This window comes from Callorhinus ursinus, unplaced genomic scaffold (assembly GCF_003265705.2).
Source record: "Callorhinus ursinus isolate GAN/ISIS: 27379988/994484 unplaced genomic scaffold, GSC_fseal_2.0 scaffold3, whole genome shotgun sequence".
In the NCBI taxonomy this organism is placed as follows: domain Eukaryota; kingdom Metazoa; phylum Chordata; class Mammalia; order Carnivora; family Otariidae; genus Callorhinus; species Callorhinus ursinus.
The window spans coordinates 39,614,862-39,622,879 of NW_027397065.1; positions in this window are offsets into that span (position 1 = coordinate 39,614,862).

The following is an 8,018-nucleotide window of genomic DNA, read 5'->3' on the forward strand; positions in this document are numbered from 1 at the left end:
AACATAAATGAGATTGCAAAAGGAGTAAAAATCAAAACTCCAAAACCATGGATTCTTGAAAATAGGAAAGGGTTAAAAGTTATTTAGTACAATCTAATGGCTGATGATATTAGTTCTCTCACACTGACATTACTCAAGGGGAGGCTGGAGGACACTTGCCCAAGATGTTGTAGAAAGTGTTCTTAGAGCAAAGAAGATAGTTTGATGTTCACAAAGATTGCTGTGGTAGGCTGAATAACAGACCTCCAAAGATATCCATGCCCTAATCCCTGGAATCTGTGAATATTATCTTATATGGCAAAATAGAACTTTGCAGATATGATTACATTAAGGATCTTGAGATAGTGAGATTGTCCCGGATTATCCAGGTGGGTTCTAAATGCAATCACAAGTATCCTTATAAGAGGATGTTTTGCCATGCTAACTGTCCCTGTCATAACACACCACAAGTCTATTATTCTGGAAAGTGCAATATCTAGAACACAATGCCATGTTCTAGTTAGGTCTTATCCTCACAGAATAGAAACTATTACCTCTACTGGTCTGGTCTCAAATTCCATTAGGCCACTTTAAAAATATATTCTTTAACATGAAAGGCACTCAATATCACTAATCATCACAGAAACACAAATCAAAACCACAGTGAAATATCATCTCACACCTGTTAGAATGGATAGCCTCAAAACAACAAGCTAGAACAAGTGTTGGCAAGGATGTGGAAAAAAGGGAAACTCTGAACACTGTTGGTGGAAATGTAAATTGGTGCAGCAACTACAGAAAACAGTATGAAGATTCCTCAAAAAAAATTGAAAATGTAACTACCACACGCTCCAGCAAGTTCATTCTGAGTATTTATCCAAAAGAATTGAAGAGATATCTACCCTCCCATGATCAATGCAGCATTATTCACAAGAGGCAAGATATGGAAACAACCTAAACATCTACCAATGGATGAATGGATAAAAAAGATGTGGTACACATACAATGGAGTATTATTCACCCATGAGAAAGAAGGAAACCCTGCCTTTTGCAACAACATGGAAGGACCTTATTATGCTAAGTGTAATAAATCACACAGAAAAAAATATATATTATATATTACTTATAAGTGGAATCTAAAAAAGGTAAGCTCATAGAAACAGAGACTATAATGGTGGTTACCAGAGCCTGGGTGGTAGGGCAATGGGGAGATGTTGGTAAAAAGTATAAACTTTGAGTTATAAGATGAATAAGTTCTGGGGATCTACTATCCAGCATAGTGATTACAGTTAATAATACTGTGTTACACACTTGAAAGTTGCCAAGAGAGTAGATCTTACATGTTCTCACGACAAAAGACATGGTAATTATGTGATGTGATGGGTGTGTTAGCTAACACTATAGTGGTTGGTGATCATTCTGCAATTTATAAATGTATCAATTTGACACATATGTACCTTAAATTTACACAATGTTATATGTCAATTATATCCCAATAAAGCTGGGGAAAATACTTGATTTAGCAGCGATGCCATGGGGAAAATTACATATACTTTCAAAGTGAGGATAACATTCATGGAGTATACATGAAATAATTCAGCAAGAAAAGTTAATTTTAGGACTTCAGGCAACAATATTAGATCAGATAATATGAAACTTTCTGCTATAAAACATATAGATATTCTGATTTAAATATCACAAGTATCCTTCTAAACACATGTTTGAACTCAAATAAAAGTAAGAGAAATCCCCAGGGGTCAAAAATGAAGATGAAAGGAAACTCAGTGAGATATTATCATGTTGTCCTAGTTTGGTGATTGAGGAAGGGATTAGTCTGGTCTCAGCCTAGGGGCTTTAATTTTAATAGCTACACACATACTACATAAGACCTGGAACCTATGAGAAGCAGAGAGTTGGAAATGAGACCCTCATCCTTAATCCAGGGTCTTTGGAGGACTGCATTTTTAGTGAAATGGTGTTCTATATGCTCACTGGCACAGAAAGGTAACAAGGAGGCTGGTGTAGTCCTACATTTCAGGCATGAGGAGAGGGGGGGAAACTCCCCTAAAAATTCTTAACTGGAAACCCATCTTCCCATGAGTTTTGGTTTTATTTTACACTCTCTTTGCAGAGTCCTGTATTCCTAAGGCATGAAATTAACATAAAAAGACATCCTGGAGCACCTGGCAGGAGAAAATGAGAAACTTCCAAATGGAGAAAAACTCAGCCCAAACCACACAGAAACCCCACAGATAAAGCTTCCACTGAGGATGTACATGCAAAACAAAATTATAGAGCTGAATAGGAAAAATCTAGTATTCATGTTAAATCAGCAGATAAACAGAAGGAAGACCTCCAAGAACTTCACATAACAGATTTAAATATATATACATATATTAATATATATATATGTATATATACATATATATATATATATATATTAAAAGGGCAGTGTAGTAAAAGCATGCATTCAGTTCTGGTTCTTCCCAAAGCCCTACTAAGATGATAGTAAAACTTTTACCTCCCTGAGGCATAAACTCACAGATGCAAAAAGAAAAAAAAATGAGAACAAAAACAGAATAAAAAATTGGAGGATAAAATCTAATGGACTACCACATCGGGCTCCCTGCTCCACGGGAAGTCTGCTTCTCCCTCTCCCACTCCCCCTGCTGTGTTCCCTCTCTTGTGTTCTCTCTCTCTGTGTCAAATAAATAAAATAAAATCTTAAAAAAAAAAAAAACTAATGGACTAGTGATAACTGACTAGCAGACAAGTAAAATCTAGCAATAGAAAGTAGCAATGAGAAAAGCCAAGAAGCATCCAATTTACTCCACAGGTGACAGCCACACGGTCAACAAAGCCCACCCATATGATCAAAATGTTCACAATTCCACTGATACATAGAAGCAGATAACCCAAGGATGAGTTATTTGAGAAAGAGGGTGTAGAAGTCAGACTACATTGAATTCCAACTCTGAAATTTTATACTCTGTAACTTTAGGCAAGCTATTTACCGTCTTTATACCTCAGCTTCTCGTCTGTAAAAGTGAGGAAATGACAATAGTCACCTGTGATATTTAATGTGAGAAGAATGAAATAAGGTAATACATATTAAATAAGTTAATATGTATAATCCACTAGAAGAGTGATGACCACATAGTCGTAGGTGCTCAATAAATGTTTGCTACTAAATTTGCCATTGTTGTCTGAAGAGAGTTCTAACATAGAAAAGAGGACAAAATGAAGAAATTAAAACAAATTGGAAGAAATGGAGATAATGTAGGGCAAAAAAATTTTTAACTTTTAATAATCTCCTCAGAGAGATAAAATATCCTGGCTATTGTGTCCAAGAAACAAGAGCAGACATTTATTAAAAAAAAAAAAAAGTACTCAGGGAATAAATTTGGCCAAAAGAAAGAATGGAAAATAGACTTCAAGAAATCTCCAAAGGCACTTCTGTAATGGTGGAAAAAGGATACCTAATAATCCTCTCCCCCATAAAAAGCAATGGAACACTAGCAAAAATTGTCAAAATAAACTTATTCTGAACTTTGGAAATTAACCAATGACATAAAACTATTCAAGGAGTATTTATTCAGGGAAAACATCTGGGTCTCATAGGACAATGAGGTTTGTGGTATTCTAACTTAGCTTATTCCCAACACTCTCTACCTAGTTCTGCAATAGCTTTAAAAACCAACAGTTTAACAAACACAGTAGCTATGGAAACCAGCAGCGTAGGGAGTTCAAATGGTATACTAGGAAATATCTACTTAACACAAAGCAAAACCGCAGTGGAGGAATAGAGAAAGAAAAAGACAAAAGACATAGAGATATAAATAGCAAACTTGCAGACATAAATCCTACCTTAGCAGTGATTGCATTAAATATAAACATATTAAACACTCCAATCAAAAGGCAGAGATTGACAGATAAAGAGATAAAAGAGATACACTTTAGAATCAAAGACACAAATAGGTGGAAAGTAAAAGGACAGTAAAAGATATACCATGCAAAGAGTAACCAAAAGAAGTTAGAGTGATACTCATATCAAACAAATAAAACTTAAGACAAAATTGTTACTAAAGACAAAGACATTTTATAATGATAAAAAAGTCAACCCATCAAGAAAACATGATTATAAACACATTCAACTAACAAAACCCCAAAATAAATATAATCAAAACTTACATAATTAAAATGAGAAATACACAATTCAACAAAAATACCTGCAGACTTCAAAACCCAACCTTCAGTAATGGGTACGATAACAAGACAAAATATCAACAAAAAAACAGCAGAGATGAACAACATTATAAACCAGCTAGACCTCGCTGAGATCTATAGAACTCTCCACTCAACAAGAGAAAAATATAATTATTAAGGGCAGGTGGAACATTCTCCAGGATATACCATGTGTTAGGCCATAAAAGAAGTTTCAGTATATTTATAAGGATTTATATCATACAAAATGTGTTCTCCAACCACACAGAAATGTAATTAGAAATCAATAACAGAAGGACATTGGAGAAATTGACAAATATGTGGAAATCACACAATAAAGTCCTAAATAACAAATGGGTTAAGAGAAATCACAAGAAAAATGAGAAAATATATTAAAATGAATGAAAACAAAAACACAACATACTAAAACTTATGGGATGAAGCTAAAGTATTCCTAGGAAGGAAATTTATAACTGTAAAAACCTATATTAAAATAGAAGAAAGATCTTAAGTCAGCAACCTAACTTTCCACTTTAAGAAACTAGAAAATAAAAGAGCAAACTAAACTCAAAGTGAGCATAAGAGGAGAGAAGGGATGGGAAGAGAAGAGACCTCTCAGAAAATCAGAACATAAAGATGCAAAAATTGAAAATAGGAGAGAAAAGATAATAACATTAGAGATATAGTCCAGGAGATCCAATATCATAAGACGAATTAGAGAGTGAAGGAAATAAATATAAACGAACCATCCAAACAAGAACTATTATTATTATTATTATAAGCTCCAAATTTAAAAGGCACATTAAAAGGCAAAATGGATGAAAATATATATACACTAAAACACATCAATGTGAAATTTCAGAACGTTAGAAAAAATACATAATAGCATACTTCATGACTTGATTGCGAATAGTGCTAATAAAGCCATAATAATAAAGACACTGACTATAGGAATATCAATCTAACAAATTTCAATTAAACAGGGAAATGGGAAGATTTTGTTTTGTGGTAGGGATCAAGCATGAAATAGAGCTAAATCCTTTCTTATCTGAAATTGCATAGATAACACTTAAAATTTTTAAATCTACAAAAAGCAGTAAAAGCATGTTATATAGAGGCATGATGTTAAATTCTAAAATAAGTTAAAATAATTCAAGTGGTTTCCCTGGAAGAGTAAAACAAGGAGAGAAGAAGAGAGGGAAGCAGAATAAAGTAAAAGAACATGCCCCACTTTAAAAGAGCAGGAAAATTTGAAAAATCCAGGGACAAGAAATATAGTTGCAGTAGGAAAGTAGACACATTTACAATGAAAGGTGGGGCATGATCATTGAAGAACAGACATTTGAGCCTTAGCAACATTCTAGAAGACATTCTTTTTTCTACATAGAAATCATGGAGGCTCATCAAATCTATCTTTCCAAGGGAGTACCAAATGGGGACATTTAGAGGCATTCAAACATTGACTGTGAGGGAGCTTTACCTCCCTATATCACATCCTGAAAGAGCTGCTAGGAACAAAAATTGTTAAAGAAATAAAAACTCAACTAAACTCTGTGCGGATGTAAACTTCAAGAGACGCAGCAGAAGATAGAGTATTCTGTGATTATTGTAACAACACTTAAGTCAAAAGAGACTAGACTACCCTGGCCAGTGACAAAGACAACCCAGGCTTGTGACCTGGATCAGGATAACAATAGATAGAAAGGGCCAAGAGGAAGAACAAGAGACTACTCTAGCTGCTTCTGACAAAGGGCATCATCTACATACTCATAATGGGCAACTAGTAATTAACACCAAAGCTATATGTGATTACATATGCATGTCATTTGTAATTTCTTGTGGGAGAGTGCATATATTTGCATAAAATACTTAGAAAATCGTGGATAGTTCAGTATGCAGCATCAGTTCACAGCTCAATAAATGTTTTTGCTATTTTCATGAAGTTCTAGATCAGAACTTCATATCAAGTGGAATAAAATAATAACCATCTTCATTCACTAGCTGGGCTCCACACTGAATAGTAGATAGGTAAGTACTTCTTTTTTTTTTAAATTTATTTATTTGACAGAGAGAGAGACAGTGAGAGAGGGAACACAAGCAGGGGGAGTGGGAGAAGGAGTAGCAGGCCTCCTGCCGAGCAGGGAGCCCGAGCAGGGAGCCCGAGCAGGGAGCCCGAGCAGGGAGCCCGAGCAGGGAGCGTGACGCGGGGCTCAATCCCAGGACCCTGGGATCATGACCTGAGCCGAAGGCAGATGCTTAACGACTGAGCCACCCAGGCGCCCCTAGGTAAGTACTTCTTAATAAGTAGTATCCATAAACATTTTACATACCAACAAAAGAGTGAACTATTAATGACAGCTCTCTAAATTTTTCTTGACAGGCAGTATTTTACATCATTTGGGATTACAATACATACTTGGGGAAAAAGAGTTGCAACTTTTTAAAACTCTTCTTTTAATACAACAGCTAGAAACTTCCTCTGTGGCCTAAATCTGGCCCACAGACCTATATTAACTTTTATAAGTATTATTATTAAATTGGTGCCAAAATATAAAACGTGGAAGATTTTGCAACCCCCCCCAAAAAAGTGCAGATTTTTGGATTCTCTGTTTCTAAAAATGTTGTTTAATAGTTGGCTAAAAGTAAGTAGAGGCTGCCCACTTCTTTACTCCAACCCCTTCCCACCCTCAGCATCCTTCCCTGTCTACCTGGCCCATGGGCATCTAAGATTGGGATCTTGGCTCTAACTACAGTCGCAGCCCATCCTCATGAAATCAGCTTTAGGCCAGATGGATCCAGTTTAGAACCACGGGTCTAGCTGACTCTACTGATGGTGAGTAATGCACTTACTATTTTAAGCCGCAGTTTCTCCATTTTTGGGAAAATGGGAATAATTTTGTCTTTCTCAATAGGACTATTGTGAAGATTAACAGGAAAAGTGCAAGTATTTAAAATGCTTGACAAATTTATTCAGTAAGTGATAGTTCTTCCCTTCTTCTAGTTGAACTCTTAACCAATTCAAACACATTCAGCATCTTCAATCTTTTGGCACACTTCTGAGTGACTTTACATGCAAGTGATTACACAAGGAGTGGTTGAGGGTAAAAAGACATGCATATCCCTTGCCTTCAAGAAGCATGTATGCTAGCAGAGAAGGTAAAATGTAAGAGCAAAATGAGGTAGAACATGATACCACCACACACCTATTTAACATGGTCAAAGTCCAGAACACTGACAGCAGATGCTTAACGACTAAGCCACCCAGGCGTCCCTACTGTTTGTTTGTTTTTTTAATTGACTTTTTTTTTTAGCGCTGTTTAAGGTTCACTGCAAAATAGAGGGGATGATACAGAGTTTTCCTGTATACCCCCTGCCACAAACCTGCATAGCCTCCTCATTATCAGCATCTCCCATGAGAGTGCTACATTTGTTATAATTGATAAACCTACATTGATTGACACATTGAAGCTGCCCAAAGCCCATAGTTTACCTTAGGGTTCACTCTTGATGTTGTATCATTCTATGGGCTTGGACAAATGTATAGTGACTTGTTCATTATGGTATCACACAGAATATTTTCACTGCCCTATGAATCTGTGCTCTATCTATTCATCCCTCCCTGCCCACGTTAAGCTTGGCAACTGCTGATTTTTTTCCTGTGTATGTAGTTTTTGCCTTTTCCAGAATGTCATATAGTTAGAATCACAGAGTATGTAGCATTTTCAGATTGACTTCTTTCACTTAGTAATATGTACTTTAAGGTTCCTTCATGTTTTTCATGGCTTGATACCTCATTTCTTTTTGCTACTGCATAA